The sequence below is a fragment of the Myxocyprinus asiaticus genome, chromosome 37 (genome assembly GCF_019703515.2).
Source record: "Myxocyprinus asiaticus isolate MX2 ecotype Aquarium Trade chromosome 37, UBuf_Myxa_2, whole genome shotgun sequence".
NCBI classification, from domain to species: Eukaryota; Metazoa; Chordata; class Actinopteri; order Cypriniformes; family Catostomidae; genus Myxocyprinus; species Myxocyprinus asiaticus.
The window spans coordinates 42319187-42344620 of NC_059380.1; the positions used below are offsets into that span (position 1 = coordinate 42319187).

Here is a 25434-nt window from a genome sequence, read left to right on the forward strand (position 1 = left end):
TGTGGTATCTCTTTGATGATGTGCTCGAAATCATTCAAGCACCACAGCCTGTGACATCCCGCCACATGGAAATCCAGAGGGATGTGTGGATGCAACTCTCCCAGTCACTGTTATGATGCTCTTTTCAGTTTTTCGGAGCATGACCAAAGTTTTCCATTACATCTCCAATTTTAATGTTTCCCTCCCCCAGTTTTATAAAGTTTAAAACCAGCAGATCATATGGAGAAACACTTTTCATTTTTTCAGTACAAACAATGAGGCCATTGAAATGTCGAATTCATATTTCAAGATTAAAAATCTAAGAATAAAAAAAAATTATTAAATTACAGACTTTCTATTGATGGTTTCCAAAAAAGGGAAATTTTACTATTAGGAAAACATTAGATTTTAAAAATCTATTTCTTGTTTTACTACTCTAATGGCGTACATATTGTCCGTAACAGGGTGGTACAACAAAGACTCCCTTGCCAGAATAAAAAGGATAATATTAATAAAGATTTTGTGCCTGAGGTGGGAAAATATGTTTTTTGGAGGATTAACATATCTTTCAAGTTGTAAGTTAAAAAAAATAAAATGTATTCTTAATGAAAATTTTGAAAATTGCAAAGTGGAAATGGCACCCGTTTCGTAGAATGACTCGTTACTTTTATGAAATTCAAGGTTATTATTTTGTTGTGATACATTTCCTAAATGTGTTTGGACGTTGTTACCCCCTGTTCACAAACAAACAAAACAATGTGTAAACTGTACCATTGTAAAATGTACAGTAAAGTTTAATGAAGATTGAGACACATATTTTATAGTAACAAAGAGACATTTTATTACTTTTGTTACGTCTCTTTTCTGTAATACTTTTCAAGGCAGAATTAACCCTTTTAATTGCTTTTTCCTTTCCATATATAGTCTGGAGTTCATTGATGGTGTGCTCCAAACTCTCTCTGGTTGTGTTCCTGCTGTTAAGAGAATATCACAGTTGAGAGGTTGAATTTTCCCAGTATTCAAAATTAACTTATCGGCTAACTAGTCTGTGAGATTTCTTAATTGACATTTTTTTTTTTCAAAAATATATTCAACAAAAGAGACAAATAAACATTAGGGTATAACGGGGCTAAAGGCACAACTGAAAGAAAATTAGCTTTTTTTCTGGTCACATAATGTCTCAAGACTCAAGTAATACATATATTTTTATTGAATATTAATGGAGCATCATAATGTGTGTAAAAAAAAATAACAACAGAAGGCTGTTTTAAATAACAGTAAAAAAAACAAACTAAAAAAAAAAAGCACACATGGGGTAAAAGGCCCCCAGAGGGGTTATATTGATATAGTGTTGATAGCAGGGCAATAGTTATAGGGCACAATTTGTCAACTTATGCAAATAATTTTGAGACAGCAAGATGCTTTTAGTAACAAATTAAGATAATGTTCATTCAAAATAACCACTTCAGAAAAGGGGGCATCATTTTTTGTTCATTTCAATCGCATTTAACATTTCTAGGGCTGCCCCCCTGATAGTTGACCAAACGTTAGTCGATGGGAAGAGACTCAGTCGACCAAGTTTTGATTGGTCAGTTGGTCGCAGAAAAAACTCCACATAAAAACGGCGAACACCGGTATTAGCTCTGGTTGGACGCTAGGCGGTACTATGGGGTAATTTTCATTCAGCAGGGTTAGGGTTAAGCCTAAACAATAAAGCAAGACACCTTGATTTCAAACTTTGAACTTGATTTTTTATTTATTTTAACTAAAAATTCAAATGAAACTTGAAAAGTGCAATTAAAATGTGTGATTTGTTCCCTCCTTCACGATATATATATACTGTATATAATCGCAATATGCAATTACATCGGAAATCCCCGGGCTGAGTAATCGGTGAATATTCTTGCTTTAGTGATTTTGCATTGAAAATTAAATTAATTAATTTAAAATACGAAAAACTTAAATCAAATACATTTCTAAATTCAAACTGCTCTCCAAACGAAACGAAAAGCAAATAAATAAATAATAAAGTGATAAAGAATAATATATATATATATAAACACCTTTCCATTTACCATCAGGCAAGTATCCGTCTAAACATGCAGGCGGAAAATTACTTACACAAATGAAGACATAAAAACAATTATAAATATATGAATTATAATGATGATAATAATCACTGAAATATAAATCATGGTTGGAGGTGTTTTTGTATTATTTTATGTTTTAATCACAGACGTATAGGCTGCAGAGTTGCGTTCACATTGAACTGTTCTGTGGAAATAAAGTGAACTGAACTCAAAAAACCTCCTGAGATGAGATGTCTGAGGTCATTTACAGCACTCATAGATGATACTATGAAACAAAGAAAGAGTGAGAAACTTTTTCATGCGTGTTCCACAAGGCCTCCGTATCAGCGCGTCATACATGCGTATAGACGGCTTTTCTGTCATCTGCTCTTAATATAATAAAGTGTGTTTCTTCAAGAGCGTGTCTGTGTGTCTACGGGAAAATTATTTGTAATGTTAATTTGATAATAATAATAGCCTAATAATAATAATAATAATAATAATTTGATACATGGGAAAATGAGCCAAATATCGTCTTGACATGGTCAAAGGCATCAGCTATTGATCACTCTGACCATCGTCAATCCCCGAGATCATCGTCTGTCGGTACTAATGTGCATTTCTCTCTATAAATTAACTAAATGTTCACATTTATTTTCTATCTTATCTCTTATTTTCTATTCATTATCTTCTTTTCTGTATCTTCTCTCTCATGTATGTGAACATAAATCATATAAAAATCGGTTCCCTATCTGTCACTCACTCGACGTTGTGTCGATGTAGTGACACTAGGGGTCACTCTTGGGAGCCCGAGACACCTCTGGTCTTTGATAAAAGGCCAATGAAAATTGGCGAGTGGAATTTGCATGCCACTCCCCCGAACATACGGGTATAAAAGGAGCTGGTATGCAACCACTCATTCAGATTTTCTCTTCGGAGCCGAACGGTCATGCTCACTGAGATGAATACTACTGTTCATTCACCTCTGCTGGATCTGATGGTGCATTTCAGCAGCTTTTCCCCCCTCTGCACTGGTGCACTGCAGAGAACGCCCCTGGGCGCTTCGGCAGAAATAAGAGTATATTTCTCTAAAAGTGCGGCACACACGGAACGTCTTTTTAAAGACGCATCTTTTTAAAGATGCCTTTCCTTTGTGTGTTATTGCTGGTTGCGCTCGTAATCTCTCGCCTTCTGATGGTCACGATCACTGTCTTTCGTGTCTGGGCACTGCTCAAGCGGAGACAGCGTTCGTGCATGGGTCATGTCCTCATTGCGAGGACATGTCCATGGCAAGGATACGGTCGTGGCTTGCCTTCGTAAGAAAGCAAGCCACCCCAGAGGCTCCCCGCCTCTGTCTTTTACCCACGGGTATGAGGCCAGCGCGGCTAGCACTGGGGGCGATTTAGGGACATCAAAGGGACCGCCTCCGCTGGGTATCCCCCCGTGGACCTCCCATTCCCCAGCACGCTCGTCTGCCCCGATAGGGCTTCCGGATGAGTCCGCCGGCTCGTCTCACGGCGAGTTCGACCTCTTATTCGGAGCCCGTGAAAGTGATGAGCTCTCGAGCGCAGCATCGAAGAGCGGGCTCGTCCAGTCAGACGCGGAAGCCTCAGCTAGGCTCCTCCCTTCGTGTGCGGTCACCCGGTCACAGGCTGACGCGGAGATGATGACATGCTTTCCCGGGCAGCCATGAGCATGGGGCTAGAGTAGAACCCTCCGCTCTTCCCTGAACCCTCGCGGCTCGATGATTGGTTCCTGGGCTCGCGGCGCCGCTCAAAGCCACGCCCCGCCCCCGTTCCTTTCTTCCCGGAAGTGCATGAAGACCTGACAAAGTAGTGGCAGGCACTTTTTACTGCCCGGTCCTGATCTTTTCAGCTTCCCCGCCCTCACTACCCTCAATGGTGGGGCGGCCAAGGGCTATTCGGCAATCCCCCGGTGGATAAAGGCGCTCACGGTGCACCTACTTTAATAACACCTGCGACTATACTGACTGTTAAACTGTTACTTTAATAACACCTGCAACTGTACTGACTGTCTAACTGTTACTTTAATAACACCTGCGACTGTACTGACTGTCTAACTGTTACTTTAATAACACCTGCGACTGTACTGACTGTTAAACTGTTACTTTAATAACACCTGCGACTGTACTGACTGTTAAACTGTTACTTTAATAACACCTGCGACTGTACTGACTGTCTAACTGTTATTTTAATAACACCTGCGACTGTACTGACTGTCTAACTGTTATTTTAATAACACCTGCGACTGTACTGACTGTCAAACTGTTACTTTAATAACACCTGCGACTGTACTGACTGTCTAACTGTTATTTTAATAACACATGCGACTGTACTGACTGCTAAACTGTTACTTTAATAACACCTGCGACTGTACTGACTGTTAAACTGTTACTTTAATAACACCTGCGACTGTACTGACTGTCAAACTGTTACTTTAATAACACCTGCGACTGTATTGACTGTCTAACTGTTACTTTAATAACACCTGCGACTGTACTGACTGTCTAACTGTTACTTTAATAACACCTGCGACTGTACTGACTGTCAAACTGTTACTTTAATAACACCTGCGACTGTATTGACTGTCAAACTGTTACTTTAATAACACCTGCGACTGTACTGACTGTCAAACTGTTACTTTAATAACACCTGCGACTGTATTGACTGTCAAACTGTTACTTTAATAACACCTGCGACTGTACTGACTGTCAAACTGTTACTTTAATAACACCTGCGACTGTACTGACTGTCAAACTGTTACTTTAATAACACCTGCGACTGTACTGACTGTCAAACTGTTACTTTAATAACACCTGCGACTGTACTGACTGTTAAACTGTTACTTTAATAACACCTGCGACTGTACTGACTGTCTAACTGTTATTTTAATAACACCTGCGACTGTACTGACTGTTAAACTGTTACATTAATAACACCTGCGACTGTACTGACTGTCAAACTGTTACTTTAATAACACCTGCGACTGTACTGACTGTTAAACTGTTACTTTAATAACACCTGCGACTGTACTGACTGTTAAACTGTTACTTTAATAACACCTGCGACTGTACTGACTGTTAAACTGTTACATTAATAACACCTGCGACTGTACTGACTGTCAAACTGTTACTTTAATAACACCTGCGACTGTACTGACTGTTAAACTGTTATTTTAATAACACCTGCGACTGTACTGACTGTTAAACTGTTACTTTAATAACACCTGCGACTGTACTGACTGTTAAACTGTTATTTTAATAACACCTGCGACTGTACTGACTGTTAAACTGTTACTTTAATAACACCTGCGACTGTACTGACTGTTAAACTGTTACTTTAATAACACCTGCGACTGTACTGTCACTTTAACAACACCTGCGACTGTACTGACAGTTAAACTTGTTTCGAAGTTTACCCTGCAATCGTTTATTTCCGCGTTTCAAAACCCGGAGTGTGAAAAATGCTTCCTTCATGTGCTATCGGAATTATCCTGTTTTCCACTTTTAAAGTGATAATTATGAGTCCGGTGCGCTGAAGTACTTCAGACTGTTGCAGACCGCATCTGTGTTGACGGAAGGCTCGCAGTCCATAGGAACAGCTGCTTATAATGTGTCTCTATGTATGAATACCTGTGGGGGGAAAATCACTTTCGATTCTCCTCAAAAACTGGCCTCAAACCGCACGTACATTTCCTAGAAATTGGGGTGATGTTGGTAGACAAGGAAGTAGAATTCTGAATGAATGTAATGTTTGTTCTCGGTACATTTGTTATTCATAAATCCATGTGTATGAAGACAAAACCTTACTTTTTAGTTTTTAAATGAGATTATATTTGTAACTATTTTCCATGTCTAAGATGAACAAGCCTGCAAATTTGCCAAGATTATACATGACCTTAATTTGTTAAAAGATGAGTAAAAAGACCCCTCTTTGTTTATTATTATTATTATTATTATTATTATTATTATTTCTAATTTTAGTTATGTTCCCTTTGTACCTTTAGTGAAGTGGTTGTTTTGGCATTTTTATAGGTGTTTCAAGATTTCAAAGCCATCTCTTTTATTTGTATTGTTCATTTCATACAGTTAGTTTAACCCTTGCGTGTCAGTTTAAAAAAAGTTACTCAGAGGTCCTTAGAGGACAAAAATGTCCACGTCAAAAACTGGCATAATATTATTATATATTAATATTATTTTCCACTTTCAGTGAGTTAATTTTTTTAACCAACTTCAGTCCTGATCAGAACTGCCAAATATTCATTCGGTTTCAGGATTTTATCCCTTTAAATTACCATTTGTTTACATAATGCCACTGTTGTTTTTTACTCTCTCTCACACACACACACACACATACAAAACACACTCTGACATCCATACCAACACACCCACACAATTTTAGCTACATTATTTATTCAATTGTCCTGCAGTGCTCTATAATACAGCAAATAGAGAATAGGGGAAAAGCATGTATTTGCTCCATAGGCTAAACATGAGAAAAATGGCGCCATCTGCTGGGAAATATTACAAATTTAAATTGTGAAGTCAGGGCTCTGGAATGAAAGTGTAATATCATAGAATTCATGATTTTATGCTTTAATGGCACTGGGATCAAATATTGCAGTTTTAATGGGTTTCAATGGGGACATTTTTGTCCTGAAGGTCCTGAGTGTGACTATTTTGTGTTGAACTGAGGTTCAAATATAAAAATTCCCCCCAAAATACACAGCTTTGGCTAAATGTATGCCGTTGGCATTAACACAGCCAAAATGATCGTAAAAACAAAAATGAAAAACACAAAAATGTCTTGAAGGTCCCACAAGGGTTAATGTTTTATATGCTGCATTAGAGCACATTTTGTCCAATTCTTCATTGTACTTCATACATGTAATTTGTGTCACTTGTCTGAAAGATCAGTGTTGGCCATAATCATTAGAGAATGTATTTGTTGGTTTTCTTAAGCAATCTGAATAGCTCAAGTAAAACACTTATTAAAATCATTGGTGGTTTAACCTTAAAATTAGACTATTATGTTTAAATTATTATAAGTCCATGTTGTAGAATCAGCAGACATTGAAAGAATTTGATGAAAATGAATAATAATAATTAAATGAAAAGTTTATTTGCTGAAGTGGGCACAGAAGATAAGACAAGAGAGAGATGCAAAACAGGATATGTATTTAATCAAATACAAAATTCAATTAACCACCAATAACCGATAAATGCCAGTGATTGGTATGTGACAACATCATGTCATGCTGTAACTTACATGAACTAATTTGCATTTGTTCTACACATACATACAGGTAAAAACATGATATATTTTCAAAAAGGATATGTGAAATAATGTTTGCTGAGACAAACAGCTGCCTAAACATGTGAGATGATCCATGAATATCAATCTTAAAGCGTTACTTCACTCAAACATGTTGTCATTTATTCATCCTCATGTCAAGGAGATGTTGAATGTCAGGCTCAGTCACCATTCGTTTTCATTATATAGTATACGGTAATGAGACTGTCCCTAACATTCTGCTAAATATATACTTTTGTGTTTGTGACAGAGGAAACATCAGTCGGTTTATATGTTCCTCTAGTGACCAGCAGATGGAGACATGTGAAACATTTCACCATTGTAATAGTGTCATTTTCTGTAATAGGCAATAAAAGAACTGAAACCACTTGAAGAATACAGACAAACCATATATTATAGTAATTGTTTATTTATTGGCAACAAGTTTCATCTGCCCTAATCATTCCTTGTTTGTTTTGTATTATTAACAAAAATTACAGAACAAGAATCAATCATTTCGCAATTTCTATAGTTTAAAGTGATAGCTATCAGCCAGAACATCCCCATTACTATAATAGATGTGGCATTTAGCTTGAGTGTTATTTAGCGGAGTAAAATAACTCCAGATTATGTTTCTGAGTCTCTGTCATGATCTCAGTGCTCTCTGTTTGACAGTGTTTTAACTTTTGTCTTTCAGCATTTCTGTGCATACTTATCTAAGCAGAAGGAAAAGTAGATCCTATCCTAAACAGCTATTTGATAACACAATTATTTGTTTCAACCTTTATATTCATTTTGATTTATTATTAGAAGTTGTATTACAGTAAATGACTTATTAAGAGTGCAGACAGGAGATAGGATGGGAGAAATGGAGCAAAATCAAACCCGGGTCATCCACAGGAATAAATCACATGCACACCTTCCATTTTTTCCATTGAGGAATTTATTTTTAACGATAACTTGTATACCTTTAAAGACAGACCTATTGTGAGCTCAAAGGTTGTTAATCGATGGTGTATGATTCAGCTGAAGCACATGGGTTAGGGTTATTTTATGAAATCCCTTCTGGGGGAAAAACACTTCTGGGACACTAACGGCTGAAAAAGTTAAAGCGGCACTGTTGCAATCTTTAGCACAATATTCAGTTTGTTGATATATAGTTAACTACAGTATGTGTCTCCATCAAAACTCTGAATATCTCTGAAAAGATTTGACTTGTTTCCTGTTGGACAGATAGAAACCTGTGCACTCTGACATCAGTGCTGTTCAAACATTTTGTGGTTTATTATCAGTGCAGTCAACCTAAAACAATTAAGAGACTGAATTCTGCTGTTATCGTGAATGTTTCATGGTCAACAGGCAAATATCAAGAGTAATAAATGTGTCACAGCAGCACAGGAGCATGTGGCCGTCTAATGCTCCAGAGGCCCGTTTGGATCTCACTGCTGGAACTATGATCGGTCAAGTGTAAGATGACTCAGTGTGAATGACACGAGAGATCGCAGACTGAATTAGACCTGATGAAGCACTGAACTTGCTGCCCTCTGACTTTTATAATAGCAGGAATATAAGTCCAGCACACTTACACAGGCATTTACGTGTGTATATTGCACTTCATTATCTTATTTAGTGCAACACAACTGAAACGTCTGTGTTTCAGATTACTACAGTTGACATTCATTAACTACACTGAAGCTACTTAAGGGTGTAATAGCTTTTTAAACATATCCAATGTTATAAATGATTGTTTAAATACATAGCATCTAATATTTTTCTGGCACAAAAACAGGGTTTTTGAGTGAATGAACAATCTCAATTAGGGTCACAGTATTAAACTAGAACAGATACATTTACACTAAATACAACTAGAATACACCTTCATTTAAATAACTATGTTAAAACCCCCGGTGATGAACAGCAGCCTTTATCAAAATGTTTTGTTATGAATAACAAGACCAAAAATGTGGCGAAGGGACTCGAATTGGTGAATCGACAGCCAACACTCGTTAATTGACCCGCATGTCTTGAGGCGTGGGGGTGTCTTGAGGCGTGGGGCGTGGCGTGGTGAGAAAGGGCGAGGGGCATGGGACCAGGGCAAAGTCCGTGGGAGGTGAAGCCGTGGGAGGTGAAGCCATGAGAGGCTCGAGGGGCGGAGCCTTGGAACGTGGTGCCCGGAGAGTAGCCGAAGACTTGAATTGCCAGGGTGGAGCCGATGGCAAGGAGGACCAAGGCGATGCTAGAGGCTCGGAGAGCCAAAGCAGAGCCAGGTGACCGACAGACCAAGGAGGAGCCAGAGGGACGAGGGACCCCGGCACAGCTGACAGGCTGAAGGACCTGTCGAGGGACCAACAGACCAAAGCGAAGTCCGGGGCTCAGAGGGTCCAGGCGGGATTGGAGGGCCGGAAGTTCCCCTTGCCTGCTCAGGAGAACTAAAGGTGGGTATAAGGGTGGGAACCATCTCCAGGTCCCACTGCTCAGGTGTGGCTGTGACGTGGCATGGAGCAGGCTGAGGCGTCGCTGTGACGTGGCATGGAGCAGGCTGAGGCGTCGCTGTGACGTGGCATGGAGCAGGCTGAGGCGTCGCTGTGACGTGGCATGGAGCAGGCTGAGGCGTCGCTGTGACGTGGCATGGAGCAGGCTGAGGCGTCGCTGTGACGTGGCATGGAGCAGGCTGAGGCGTCGCTGTGACGTGGCATGGAGCAGGCTGAGGCGTCGCTGTGACGTGGCATGGAGCAGGCTGAGGCGTCGCTGTGACGTGGAACTGGAGCTGGCTCGGCGGCGGCCATGTCGTGGAACTCTGGCTCGGCGGCGGCCATGTCGTGGAACTCTGGCTCGGCGGCGGCCATGTCGTGGAACTCTGGCTCGGCGGCGGCCATGTCGTGGAACTCTGGCTCGGCGGCGGCCATGTCGTGGAACTCTGGCTCGGGATCCGCCTCCCCCACAGTGAACGGGGAACTGATGAATCGAAGGGCGAGGTTGATATATTGAGCCAGGCTGAGGGAACTGCGATCGCCAGGCATCAAAAAAGAAATGGACTCATTTAGTCCAAATCTAAAACAACCCTTGAGGGCAACCTCATTGAAGTCTACCTGGCTAGCTAGACCGCAGAAGTCCTCAACATAGTCCTCCAGAGGACGATTCCCCTGACGTAAGCGCAGAAGTAAAACTGCTGGGTCCATGGGTGTTTGAGTATTCTTCTGTAACGTATGCTGGAACTGCTGACAATGATGACGATGACGAGGACGTGAAGATGAAGAACCCAAGTGCAGTTTATTTACAGAACGTGAACTCCAATAACCCTGACTACAAAACTTGGACTGGACTGGACTGGACTGGACTGGACAAACACATACTATCACATACAATACTCAACCAATAGACAATGCAAACATGAGGGCTTAAATACAAGACATGGGAGAACATAAACCAATGAACAAACAGAACTGATAACAAGATAATTAAACAATAAACCAATGAAAACATGACACATGAACATGGAGGGAAAACAGAAATCACATGACTAGGGAAACAGGAACACATGACATGAAACAGGAACTAGAATTTCAAAATAAAAGACATGAATCAACAGAATACACCTGACATAAAGTCATTTTAAATAAAGTAATTTGCAGAAGTATAGTGGAATTTAATTACCATTGAAGCTCAAGAATGTAATATTATAATAATGTAAAATGGCATTTTATATATATAGAGGACGTAAGAGAAGACGGTTTAGGAGAGTGTGTTTGGATTATACAGCAATACTCATTGGAAACTAGTTTGTAGCTTGTTACAGGAAAAGGTGCATTATTTTGAAAACAGCTGGTCTACTGTCACACTACTTAAGTTGAGTTAGTAGTGTCACTAATTTGAGTTACTTTCTACCACTGCTGGACAGTATTCTGTCACGGCACGTCCACTGCTGAATACAGATGAGACAGAAATAGAATGGCTAATTTTAGTCACATGCATTTGTCCCTCAGGTGCAACAAGCTCTTGAATTAGAGGAGAGACACAAATAGAAAAGAGTCTCCTAGAAATGAGAAAGGTGGAAATTTCTAGACCCGTATGTTCACACAGAGTACGATTGGAGAAACTCAGTTAAAGGGAGTGTTCATCCAAAAATTATGGTTTGTTCCAAACCCATCAAACTTTTTTCTTCAGTAGAACAAAAAAGGAGAACTTTGTGAAGAATTGTTAAGCAGCTCTTGCAATATGACAAAAAGCAGCATAAAAGTATCAGCAGTACACTTACAATGTTATGTGGTATATTTCATGTCCTCTGAAGTCATACAATAACTCTGAGGAACAGACACAAATTAAAGTCATTATTGATAGTCTTGCCATTCCCCTAAGCTCACATGTTAGTTGGGGGGAAAAAACATTAGATAGCATCCCATTCACAGTTGAACTTGAAAACTGTAATGGATTGCTCATTGTTGTCAAAGGTTTGCCACTAGCTGTGAAGAGCTGCACACTTTTTGTTGAGTTTGTTGCAAATTTGCTAGAAATTGACTCAAAGTCAGCAGCAAATAAAGAGTTTTTACAGGGGTGCACAGATAGCTGTTAGCTGTGAGTTCATCATTTTCTGAGGGCTTTCCGTTGTGGAGGGTTAATGTCGTGTCACGGACATGTTGTGGTTTTGTTCTGTGAGAAGAATGACAGGTGTGATTGACAGCGTCTCCATGGCAACTGGCAGCAGCTCATAAATAGGATTCTCAAAACTACTTGTCGACATTTAAAGAGGATATTCTCAGCCCTTATTAAAATGAGAAACGAACAACTTTTTCAAACGACAGCTGTGTGTTTTAGAAGGTCCGTAAACATTACACTATCACTGTTGGGGAGTAACTAACAGTGTGACAGTAGTTCTGCTATTCTCACAATATTGTAGCTTTTCCAGTAACAAGCTGAATTTTCTAGCGAGTGTTGCTGTAGAGTCACAAAACACTTCATTTGTTACATTATATTGTGAATGTGTAATCAAACACATTCACCTGAACCGTCCTGTCTCGCTCATGTAGTGCTGGGAAAACTGAATCATTCGATTCGTTCGGACAGTTCATGTAAATTAACTGGTTAAAATAAACGATTCCCTGATATTTAATGTTGAGAACTCAGATTCATGTTAGTGAGTTGATTTGTTCAAACGGTTCATGTAAATACACTAGTTCGCATAAACGATTTGCTGATTCACTTGAGCCTCACGCAGTCTTAAACAGACTTTACCTTCTTTTTTGAAGCAAAATATTTACTTTATTCAGTTTATCACTATATTTCAACTCTTTATTAGTTTACAGTAATTATAAATTTGGGCTGTCTATCAATTAAAAATTTTAATCAATATAATTACATGACATGCTGATTAATGAATCAAATTAATCGCAATTAATCGCATACATCATTATTTGCTGAGAAAGGCCCCCAAATAAAGATAATTCATATAAATAATAATAATTCATTTATTTATGAATATAATATGTAGGGCCTATAATAAATATATAATACAGATTGAACTTCAGTTTGAAATAAATGTTATTATTGTGGCAGATGAATAAAGCATTGATTTGACAATATAAAAAATGTCTTAAGAACTCAATATATTGTGTGTTTTATTCTCATATGATTGAACAAGCCTGCAGTTGTTTTGTATTGAGTTCATCAATGTGTCCAGTTCCCTGTCTGTCACTCACTCGAAGTTGTGTCGATGTAGTGATAATAGGGGTCACTCTTGGGAGCCCCAAACACCTCTGCTTTTTGAAAAAAGGCCAATGGGAATTGGCGAGTGGAATTTGCATGCCACTCCCCCGGACAAACAGGTATAAAAGGAGCTGGTATTCGGTGATCCCCAGGTGGATAAGAGCGCCACCACCTGGCGCAGGTGCCTGAAGCTCCCGTCTAGGGCCTGTAGGTTTACTTGGGCAGGCGATGTCCACTTTGGTGGTCCAGGAATGCCACCTTTGGCTCAACCTGGTCGACATGAGAGAGGCTGACAAGGCACGGTTCCTTGATGCCCCCATCTCCCAGGTTGGCCTGTTCGGCGTCACCGTTGAGGACTTTGCCCAGCAGTTCTCACCGGTGATGCAGCAGACAGAGGCCATTCAACACATCCTGCCCTGGCGTGGCTCAAGACCCTGCACCCCATCTGCTCGTCACCAAGGGCATCCTCCTGCAGCAACAGCACCACAGGAAGCAGACGTCACCCATCTCACGGCCGGCCGCCAAGAATCCTAGGAAGGCTTCGAAGCGATAGAGCCTGTCCCTCCGGCCGAGATGAAGAAGGGGTATTACAAACCCTACTTCATTGTACCAAAGAAAGGCGGTGGGTTGCGGCCAATCTTGGACCTGTGAGTACTGAACCGGGCCTTGCACAGACTCCCGTTCAAGATGCTGATGCAAAAACGCATTTTAGTGAGTGTCCGGCATCAAGATTGGTTCACGGCGGTAGACCTGAAGGATGTGTACTTCCACATCTCGGTCTTACCTCAACACAGACCCTTCCTGAGGTTTTCTTTAGAGGGCCGGGCGTACTAGTACAAGGTCCTCCCCTTCGGCCTGTCCTTGTCCCCTCGCCTCTTCACGAAGGTCGCAGAGGCAGCCCTTGCCCCACTAAGGGAAGTGGGCATCTGCATCCTCAATTATCTCGACAACTGGCTAATCCTAGCTCACTCTCGGGATGTATTGTGTGCACACAAGGACCTGGTGCTCATGCACCTCAGTCTCGCTTTACGAACGAGCATGCACAGTCAGTGCTGAACTGTCTGAAGGCGTTCAGACAGAAGACAGCGGTTCCACTGAAACTTTTTCAGAGGCTCCTGGGGCATATGGCATCCTCAGCGGTGGCAACACAGCTCGGGTTGATGCATATGAGGCCGCTTCAGCACTGGCTTCAGACTCAAGTCCCGAGATGGGCATGGTGCCGCGGGACACATCGCGTGGTCATCACACCGATCTGTCGCCGCCTCTTCAGCCCTTGGACCAACCTCGCATTTCTACGGGCAGGGGTTCCCCTAAAGCAGGTCTCCAGGTGCATCGTGATTACGATGGATGCCTCCAAGTTGGGCTGGGGTGGCGTATGCAACGGGCACACAACCACCGGCTCCTGGACTGGCCTGCGGCTGCATTGGCACAACAACTGCCTTGAGTTGTTGGCAGTACTGCTCACCCTGCGGAGGTTCCAGGGCAAGCATGTGTTGGTCCGGATAGACAACACGGCAACGGTAGCATACATCAACCTTCAAGGTGGTCTATGCTCCCGTTGCATGTCACAACTCGCCCGCCGTCTCCTCCTCTGGAGTCACCAGCGCCATGAGCCACTCACATTCTGGGCGACCTCAACACCATAGCGGACGCGCTGTCATGACAGGTTATGCTCAGGGGAGAGTGGAGACTCCACCACCAGGTGGTCCAGCTGATTTGGAGTCGATTCGTTCAAGCACAGGTAGACCTGTTTGCTTCCCGGGAATCCTCCCACTGCCCGCTTTGGCATGCCCTGATCGAGGCACCCCTCGGTATAGACGCTCTGGCACACAGCTGGCCCCTGGGATTACGCAAATACGCGTTTCCCCCAGTGAGCCTACTTGCACAGACCCTGTGCAAGGTCAGGGAGGACGAGGAGCAGGTCGTCCTAGTAGCACCCTAGTGGCCCACCCAGATGTGGTTCTCGGACCTCACGCTCCTCGTGACAGCCACCCCCGGCGAATTCCCCTGAGGAAGGACCTTCTTTCTCAGGGATGGGGCACCATCTGGCACCCATGACCAGACCTCTGGAATCTCCACGTCTGGCCCTTGAATGGGACACGGAAGACCTAAGTGGCCTAACACCCGCAGTGGTAGACACAATCAATCAAGCTAGGGCTCCCTCTACGAGGCGCCTGTATGCCTTGAAGTGGCGTCTGTTCGCTAAGTGGTGTTCTTCGCGACGCAAAGACCCCCAGAGATGCGCAGTTGGATCTGTGCTTTCCTTCCTGCAGGAGAGGCTGGAGGGGTGGTTGTCCCCTTCCACCTTGAAGGTGTATGTAGCTGCCATTTCGGCACATCACGATGCAGTGGATGGTAAGTATTTGGGGAAGCACGACCTGATCATCAGGTTCCTGAGAGGCACTAGGAGGTTGAATCCCTCCAGACCGCGCCTCATCCCCTCGTGGGACCTCTCTGTAGTCCTTCTGGGTCTACGGGGAGTTCCCTTTGAGCCCCTGGAGTCAGTTGAGCTTAAGGCACTCTCCTTAAAGACTGCCCTCCTGACTGCGCTCACTTCCATCAAGAGGGTTGGGGACCTGCAGGCATTCTCTGTCAGCAAATCATGCCTGAAGTTCGGTCCGGGTTACTTTCATGTGATACTGAGACCCCGACCGGGCTATGTGCCCAAGGTTCCCACGACCCCTTTTAGGGATCAGGTGGTGAACCTGCAAGCGCTGCCCCAGGAGGAGGCAGACCCAGCCTTGGCGTTGCTGTGTCCGGTGCATGCTTTACGCATCTATTTGGATCGCATGCAGAGCTTTAGAAGCTCTGAGCAGCTCTTTGTCTGCTTTGGTGGACAGCGGAAAGGAAGTGCTGTCTCCAAACAGAGGATCGCCCACTGGGTCGTTGATGCCATCGTGATGGCATATCATGCTCAGGACATGTCGCCCCACCCACCCCCCACCCCCCGTGGGGCTACGAGCCCATTCTACTAGGTGTGTAGCGGCCTCCTGGGCCCTGACCAGTGGCGCCTCTTTGGCAGACATCTGCAGAGCAGCAGGCTGGGCAAAACCCAACACATTTGCGAGGTTCTATGATCTCCGTGTTGAGCCGATTTCGTCCCGTGTGTTGTCAGGTACGAGCAGGTAAGTTGCGGGACAGCTGGCCAGGTGTACCGCTTGCGCATAGCGCCTTTCCCCTCCCATGAGGTGAAGACGTGTGCTTTTGACTCCCAGTCATGTTCACAAGCTGTGATCCCTGGATGACTTTCCTCCTTAGCCCTGTGGCAGACGAGTTTGCGGAGAAACTCGCTGCCAGCCCAGTACGTGTGCTAATTAGGCCCTGTACTGAGGTAGGTGCTCCACATGTGCTGGTTCCCCCGCAGGTGACCCCATGTGATATCTTCCGCTAAACCGTTTCCCTGTTGGTAAACTGCGTCTTCCTTGGGCAGAGGCCCATCTGCCCCCAGTCACCATGTTTGTAGAAACTCCTCCCCCCTCGGGTAGGACCTACCGTGGGACTTCTCAACATGACATACTTCCGACAAGACCTCTCTGGGCGGGGTGTGGTCTCCGCAGTGTCTTCCCCTTGGGAGTGACACCCCCTCGACGTAGACATTTATGGCCCCCAGTCGGTTAACAAGTTCCATTCTTTTGGGGAGAAAAAAGAGGAAAAGAGGCCACAGCTGGGCTAGCCTGTCCCTATTTTTTGGCAGCCGACTTGTTCCCGAAGGACCGTTCGACGCTCATAAGAGTGTTGGGGGAAGTTACGTGACGGCCTGGTGTGCTGGCTATGAGGCACACAGCGGTCTGCCCGTCTCGCACCGCCAGTCCATGTAACACAGTTCAGCTAGTTGTGCCGTTTTGTATAGGGACCCCTAGTGTCACTACATCAACACAACATCGAGTGAGTGACAGACAGGGAAAGTCCTGGTTTCTTTCGTAACTTCCGTTCCCTGATGGAGGGAATGAGACGTTGTGTCCCTCTTGCCACAACACTGAACTACCCACTGAAATGGCCGGGACCTTGTCTCGGCTCCTCAGCACAAAACCTGAATGAGTGGTTGCATACCAGCTCCGTTTATTCCCGTATGTCCGGGGGAGTGGCATGCAAATTCCACTCACCAATTCCCATTGGCCTTTTTTCAAAAAGCAGAGGTGTTTGGGGCTCCCAAGAGTGACCCCTAGTGTCACTACAACGACACAATGTCTTGTTCCCTCCATCAGGGAATGGAGGTTATGAAAGTAACCAGGACGTTCTCACAGTATGCGTTCTTGCGTTCCGTCTACACTATTTTTAATTGTCGCTCTATGTACTATGCACATCTGATTGTAATACCCTATATTTAAAAAAAGATGTTCTTCTTTAAATAGCTTCAATGTAGATAGCTTCTTTTTGTAGCAGCTTTTAGTGTAGCTAACTATTTGAACTAACTATTCGAGCAGGACCGGTTATACCAACTTTTTGCCATGCAAATATGGGACATTTGAACATTTTGAGTACTTTGATATGGGATGGGGGTCCCCCTCAAGTGTCTCACCACTTAAATACAGGGCATTGCAATTTGGCCAAAATATGGGATGTCCCCGCTAATATGGGACAGTTGGCAAGCCTACTTTAAATGCAAAGAAACACACATACATCCCTTTAATCTAGACTAAACATCTCTGCATTCATCCATTTCTCCTCCTTTTCAGTAATCACACAACAACAGGTCAAATGTTTGTTCATCCAGTTTGATTTGTATGTATATGTATGTGTGTGTGTGTGTGTGTGTGTGTGTGTGTGTGTATGTGTGTCTGTGTGTGTGTGTATGTGTGTGTGTGTGTGTATAATGTATATGTGTTGTTATATTTAGCAGTAGCTCTGATATCGACACGCCTGATTCTCTACTGTCTCCTCGACGCACGCACGCACACACACACACACACACACACACTAACTAACACACACACACGCACACACACACACACACACACACACTAACTAACACACACACACACATGTTGGGTTTTCATGTTTTATGAGGACTCTCCATAGAAATAATGATTTTTATACTGTACAAACTATAGATTCTATCCCCTAACCCTAACACTACCCCTAAACCTAACCCTCACACACACTCTCACTCTCTCTCTCACACACACTCACACACATACACACACACACACACACACACACACACACACATGTTGGTGCAGCTATCATTATGAGGACTCTCCATAGAAATAATGATTTTTATACTGTACAAACTATAGATTCTATCCCCTAACCCTAACACTACCCCTAAACCTAACCCTCACAAAAACCTTTCTACATTTTTACATTTTCAATAAACATAATTTAGTGCGATTTATAAGCTGTTATCCTCATGGAGACCAACAAAATGTCCCCACAATGTCAAAAATTTCAGGTTTTACTATCCTTGTGGGGAAATTTGGTCCCCACAAAGTGATAAATACCCGCATTCACACACACACACACACACACACACACACACACACACACACACACACACACACACACAAACATACTATGTTTTTATATCATTGTGGGGATTCTCCATAGACTTCCATGCATTTTTTTAATTTTATACAGATCTAATGATAATTTCTATCCCCTAACCCTAACCCTACCCCTAAACCTAACCCTCATAGAAAACTTTTTGCATTTTTACATTTTCAATAAAACATCGTTTAGTATGTTTAATAAGCCATTTCCCTCGTGGGGACCGCTGGCTGGTCCCCACAATATAGGTGATCTCAGGTTTTACTATCCTTGTGGGGACATTTGTTCCTCACAATGTAGTATAAACATGTACACACACACACACACACACTTCTCTAACTCCTGTGTTCTGTCTCTCCTCCCACTGCAGCCCCCCCACCCGTCTCTCTCTCTCTCTCTCTCTCTCTCTCTCTGTCTGTGTGTCTCTCTGTCATTTACAGTTCTGTGTATATGACTGAAGCAGCATCACACACAGACGAAGCGAAGGAGAGATAAAGGAAACAGAGAAGAGCAGGTGTTGAGGTAAGCAGTGCGATATTTCACACAATGACATGCTGTGTGTGTGTGCATATATGTGCTTGTTTTATGTGTGTGTGTGTGTTTGCGAATTAGGAATTACTCAGCATTTCATGTCTGTAAAGGCAAGACACACAGACAGACAGACATGCCGGCCACAAGACTGTGTATCAGTTTATTAACTGCTGTGTGTTTAATATCTTGTTTTTGGTATTTACTGTTTTCTTGTTTGTTATTATGATCAGAATACATAATGAAGGTTTAGTACTTTTATTACAGTCAGTTCTTATATGTGTTTCAAATGGATTCATATTGTATTTGTGGCTTTAAAATTTCAGATCTGTGTTTCAAGAACTCTTGATGCTGTTTATGAACCATCATGCATGCACACATTTCAAGTACATGTAAATTGCATGTGTAGAAAACAGAATATGTCCCGTACACTGTTCTAACTTGCAAATGAACTTGCATTGAAATGGCAACATTTCAGTCTAGCGATAATTATTTTAATAAATATTTGCATAAACAGTGTGTGGGACATATTCTATTCTTTATGTAATACTGGTTCTACAATGTATAGAGTGAGGGCTTTTTATTTAAGGTATGTAAAAAAACAAAACATTATTCACAATTTTATTTTGCAGTGTCTGAGTTATTAGCATTTTATCATTTAATATTTACTGCCACATGCATTTCAGAGAATTATATCTGCAATTGTTTGAATATTCTGCACATGGATGTCCGTAGACATTCATACATCTTAACACACAAGTGCTGGCTGCTGACAATCACGGCTCAGATTTCCGACCTTTCACCGGCTCGCATTAGAAACCGCCGTGTGTGTGTGTGTGTGTGTGTGTGTGAGATGGATCGCCACGCATCACTGATACGGCCTGGCACAGATCCGGTTATTCTGACCATCTGCCTTTGATATCCACAAAGAAGCTCAAACTCACGACACTGTAAATGTGCTTCCAAACTGACTACGCCAATTCACACAATGTGCTCGAGTCCTTTAGAGGTTCCTGTAGAAGACAGAGGAGCAATAGTGGGATATTTAAGCAGTTAGGTACGAGAGACCACATTCGATTGTGAACATAATCTTGTTTTGTTTCTAGAGAGCATTTAATTGGATAAAATGAGTGAGTGCATCATTTGAAATATGTATATCTGCTTTAACTATTTTGTTAACATTTAGAAGTAGCTACACTAGCATATAATTGATCTCAAAGCTAACAGACATGAACTAAAACATTTTATTCCTTGGAGTCTTTATTTAAAGATCTTAAATGACTCTGGCAATATTAGGAGTTTTCAGGGTATTTGGTCATTTAAAAGTGTTCATGATCTTGACTGCTTAATCACTGACTGATTTATTGAATCAAACTGGCAGAGAGACCTGATCAAACTGAAGAACGTTCATAATCTACTGTAATCCAGACACAATCTGTCAGTGATCAGACCTTCTGGTGTGAAAATCTGGGACGGGAGTGAGACTCATGTGAGATCTCTGAGATTAAGGTACTTCAGGATTATGGATTAACAGTATTTTGATGAGACAACTCTCAGACAAGAAACTTGAAAACTGCAGCTGCTGTAAATAATTGTGTTCTAATAATGTATATTATGTATGAATATTTATGGGTTTCTTTGCACTTGTAGACTGATGTAATCTCGCTGTATTTGTCTGTCATGTGGTTTCACTGTCACTGGCCAGAGGAATGACTATTTCCAGCCTGATCACACAGTAAAATCGGAAAGAGAAGGTTGATTTATCTTTAGCAAAACTCGGTATATGCTATAAGGTGTGGAAAGAGCCGTTTCAGTTTGAAATCAAGCAGGAATCCAGCTAATTGGATTTCTGGTCCCGCCTCTCTGACATGCTTATTAGTCAACGGATGTTGATGTCAGAGTGCGCTGGAGCAAAACTGAAAAATGTTCTTAACTATTGGTTGCATAACAGATAAGGGTGTAACGATTCACTCATTTCAAGATTCTGTTCGATTTACAATACTGTGTACGATTTACATGATGCAATACTCTCACAATACTTTAAACAAAGCCTGAATCAGGAAGTTTTTGAAACAAGTTTTATTTTAATGAATAATTTTAAGACATATGCAAAACGTTTCCTTTACTAGTAAAAAAGTACTGTTCATTAAAGTCCAATTGAATGGACTGCACATTGAATTACATTCGAACTGAAATCGCGATACACTATTGCACAATTACTTGACCATATATACCACTATAATTTGAATTATAGTGTGCTTTAATCACAAAGTGTGTCAAAAAGATCCCTTTCCAAATAAATGCAGTAAACCTGAATCACTTCATAGAACAATTCAATAGTAAGCTATCTGTCTGAATCCTCATGGTAAACAAGTGATGGAGGTTTTTGCTTTTCCAACTGATATATATGATGTAATATGTAAAGTATGTTAAACTTTATTATGGTTGTTTAAAGTGATAATGCATCATATGTTGATTACATTCTCTGTTGTTCAAACCTTTTGTTGGTCATATTTAAGAGAAATGGATGAAGCTAACTGCTAATATGGTATATAATTATTTTATTTTTTTTTACATATTGTCACATTTCTGTATTGCCCTTAATATCAGAGTATCATTTTCACAAACCCCCGACACTCTTGTGATGCACAGTAACCTTTGAAATCAATATATTCAACTGATATTTTACAATACATTCAATATATGTTATCAGTATGTGCGTTCCCTTGGAATCGAACCCACGATGTTGGTGGGTTAAATCCTCTAACCAGTTGAGTGAAGTCAACAGTGTGTAAACTCTAGCAGCGTTTGCCATGTGCGGTCCTCTCGTTAGTGTGATTGACAGTATTGGGGAACTAGAGCAAACTGTAAATCAGTCCAGCTGGCATTAATTACCGTTTAGACACGGTCAGTTTGGACTCCGTCTATAAGCTCATTAAATCAGGTAATTCCAGTTTAATATATGACATCCACGAGACATCAAACATTCACATCTACAGCAGTTTCACCTCATCAGGAGGGTTTGTGGTGCTGTTTGAAGGTACCTGACATCTCAAAATTCAATCCTGTTAATGTGAAGGGTTCAGTCCTCGTATTTTACACCAACTCCTGAAGCTTAAACTGGACTGAGAGGTTTATCAAACCTGCTGCAGGTCTTTGCCAGCATTTACAAACACCTTCATCATCTGTTGAGCTACTGTTAGTGTATTATGAGTTCAGTAAGCACCAGTAACTCTTCACCTTTAATGCTCGGCTCAGCTCTCAATGGAAATAAAGGGTGAATTCCAAATTAAGGGCACCATGGGAAGGGGGCGCTATTTGTAGGGTTGTTCAAAACAAAAGTGAGCAACTGAATCCCTTTATGAAGGGCCCTTCCTCTGGAGTTAGCAAAGTGTACATACTTCACGGAATTTATTTAGCTGTTTATAATCATGTGGTTCTGGTTCATGTGTTAGCAAAATTCATTTCCTGATGTTTTAAAACGCGTAATTGCTCTCACACATCCAGTGAAAAATATTCCTGACATTTACACATATTTTCATGTTAGTTTGGCATTAACACCAATTAATTTTAAAGACACAAAGAAGCTATATTTGATGCAAAGATGTCTTTAACAACTGTGTACTTAAGCATTTTCTACAATGCACTTATTATTTACATGTCTTGTTGCATTGTACTTACATTTAAAGTACCTGCATTTAATTACATCTGTAGTTACACTGTTAACCTTAATCCTAACCATTACCCCAAACCCCTAAACCCTTACCACTAACCCTAACCCTACTCCTAAACCTACCCGTACCTCAATGTCAGTAGCAGCAAGTGCTGTCAAAAATGCCAGTACTTTGGTACCAAGTTGATACTAAAATAAAAAAATATGTTTTTTTCTGCAGTACCGGTAGTACCAAGCACCGACTCTATCCGGTACCAGCGCGCAGTATGACTGACACACGACGGCTTTAAAATGCTCACAGGCTTATTTTGAACATGTTCTCTGTTACTCCTTTTACACTAAAATGGGCAATTAATCTGATTAAAATCATGACGTTCTAGTGTGACTGCAATCTTAGTGTGGATGAGCTGCGTGCTTTAAATAAATCCGACCGCTCATCCACTGGAAACTCCACAGACTTTGAGAATCATTCATGTTGTATCAGGTGACAGGGCAGAGCACTAATCCACTGCTGTAGAATAAAAGTTTGGCAAAAAATGTAATGACATGTTGAAAAGTTCTATTTTCACATGTTAGAAGTTTTAAGAATTAATTTATTAGCCACCATTTTGATGATGAAATTAAACTTTAAAACATAGAGTTTTGGAAAATTAGAATTATTAAAAAAATTATTAAATTATTAAAAAATAACTAAACGGGTGTGTTCAATAGCACAGTAGCATATTAGCACATTTTTGCTATGGTATTGAAATTGGTATCGAGAACCATGAAATTTCACTGGTGTTGGTAACGACTACTGAAATTTTGGTACCATGACAACACTAGTTGAAGCAAATGTAAATCTTGTGAGAATTTTGTAGAACAAGATGTAGTCCAAATTAAGCATGGAGAACTCTGGGTTTTCTTTCTTGACTTTCTGAGCTGGGTGCGTGTTGATTTAAGAATCATGGCGGAATCAAATTGTTAATGGTAATAATTCAGTTTTACTTGAGGATTTTTGCTGTACAGTTTATGCATTTGTTGTAATGTTAATGAAGAATAACGATAAAATTAGCCAGAAAATAAGAGCATTTGCAAAAAAACTTCATTTCCAATCAATATTCCTTGCACAAGGATGATAAAACAGATAGATAAAGCATTAATTACACACTTAATGTGTGGCTTTGCTCTTAATTTTGTTGCACTGGTGCTAAAACGCTTCTTGCCTTCACTAGTAATTGAAAAAGAGACATCAAAATAAGAAATTGCAAAACAGGTCCGTTCTTTCCAACTAAAATCATTTGAACGCACATCACATCGTATTTACAATTTCTGATCTAGTAAGTAGTACGAACTTCCCAGGACGACTTTAACGCACCGCATGTCTTCATGTATGGCATTCCAAGCATGCCCAATGCTCCCAACAGAGTGCTCACTACAAGTCTCTGTCCCTACAGAATGAATAAAACATTGTGATTCACCTGTACAGTGAGATGTATATGATGAAGTTAGAGCATCATTGCTCACTAGATGATCTATAGATGTTTACTGTGGTCATCACAACAGCAGCAGCTCACACCTGATGTTTCTCTGAAAACAGAATCTACAGATAATCAGACGGGGTCTTCCGGGGCTCAGCGGGGGGAATGAGGGGCCGTTACAGCATACGGGTCAGTGACGCTCCGTTTTAGATCATGGATCCTGTGTCTCGTGTGAATACCAGTGAAGAACGCTCTGGGAAAAAGAGTCTATTTATACCGATGAGAGGAGCTAACGCCCGCTAACATCTCGCACATTTATTAACCGATGCTGATTTTAAATCTAAAGATTTTATGTGCTGTGTGCTGTGAGAAACACCAGCTTTGAAAGATCTTTTTTTTCCTAAAAGAGATTTATTCGTGAGGAACTAAAGCTAAACATCTCAACGTTCCTGTGTCATTACAGAGGAACATTCTGTTGCTCAGAGATTGCTCTTTTCATGGTGTTTTAATGTCCATTCCTTGTATCGACAATTGAGTTACAACTAGTAAAAATGCTCATATTTGATATCTATAATTTGGTTTTCACTAGTGGCAATGTTTATTTCAGATTTCTGCAAATGGATTTCAGATATGAGTATTTATGAAGAGTAATTACAGGTATTGTAAAATACTTTCTTACTAGATAACCACTAGTGAAAACCGAATTATAGATATCACAAATTAGCATTTTAACTAGTTCAATTGTTGATATCAGGAATGGACATTTAGTAACAGTGTAGTTACTGATATGAACATTTATCATTTTACAAGAAGCACATATTCCGTATATATTTGATATTTGGAATTTCAACTAGTATGAATTATAAATATTTGTAAATGTGTTTTGTACAGGAGTGAATGACAGATCATTGTGAAATTCTACTAGTGAAAAGGCAGTTGTGGCAATAATTATGTTTTTTTGTAGTTGAAACTCCATTTTTAATATCAAGAATTAGCATTTTAACTATTGAAAACTGAGCTGTTGATAGCTTTATGATTAAATGTTAAAAGGGCTTGCCACTTCTCTCAAAAACTGATGACGATGTTGGAAGCAAACAATTCTCTAGGCCTATCATTTAATGATGAAGCAGTAAAATGTATCTTCAATAGAATTAAAATGCCTTGCCAAAACCTGTGAATTAGAAGGGGTTGTTCTCATACTTTTGGCCATTCTTATCTGCGCTGCG

General features: G+C 41.2%; 1 protein-coding gene and 1 long non-coding RNA gene across 7 annotated transcripts in view; one reads left to right on the forward strand and one right to left on the reverse strand.

The window, feature by feature from the left end:
• Window positions 1–4146: 4146 nt before the first annotated feature.
• Window positions 4147–5424, reverse strand: LOC127427813 (uncharacterized). 4 transcript variants are annotated; one of them, XR_007894980.1, is made up of 6 exons: window positions 5336–5424; window positions 5254–5294; window positions 5049–5130; window positions 4885–4925; window positions 4434–4474; window positions 4147–4228 (listed from the first exon to the last, which is right to left on the reverse strand). It is a non-coding gene; the product is annotated as an uncharacterized LOC127427813 (long non-coding RNA). The 4 variants fall into 4 exon arrangements; XR_007894983.1 differs by lacking the exon at window positions 5254–5294; XR_007894981.1 differs by lacking the exon at window positions 4885–4925.
• A 13567-nt stretch (window positions 5425–18991) lies between these two features.
• The window catches only part of LOC127427809 (filamin A-interacting protein 1-like), an 81285-nt gene continuing 74842 nt past the window's right edge, over window positions 18992–25434 (forward strand). For 2 of the 3 annotated variants that reach the window (XM_051675612.1, XM_051675609.1), the window contains exon 1: window positions 18992–19069. The gene's annotated coding sequence lies outside the window, so the exon portion shown is untranslated. The remainder of the gene's footprint in view (window positions 19070–25434) is intronic. The other variant, XM_051675611.1, reaches the window with a different exon arrangement.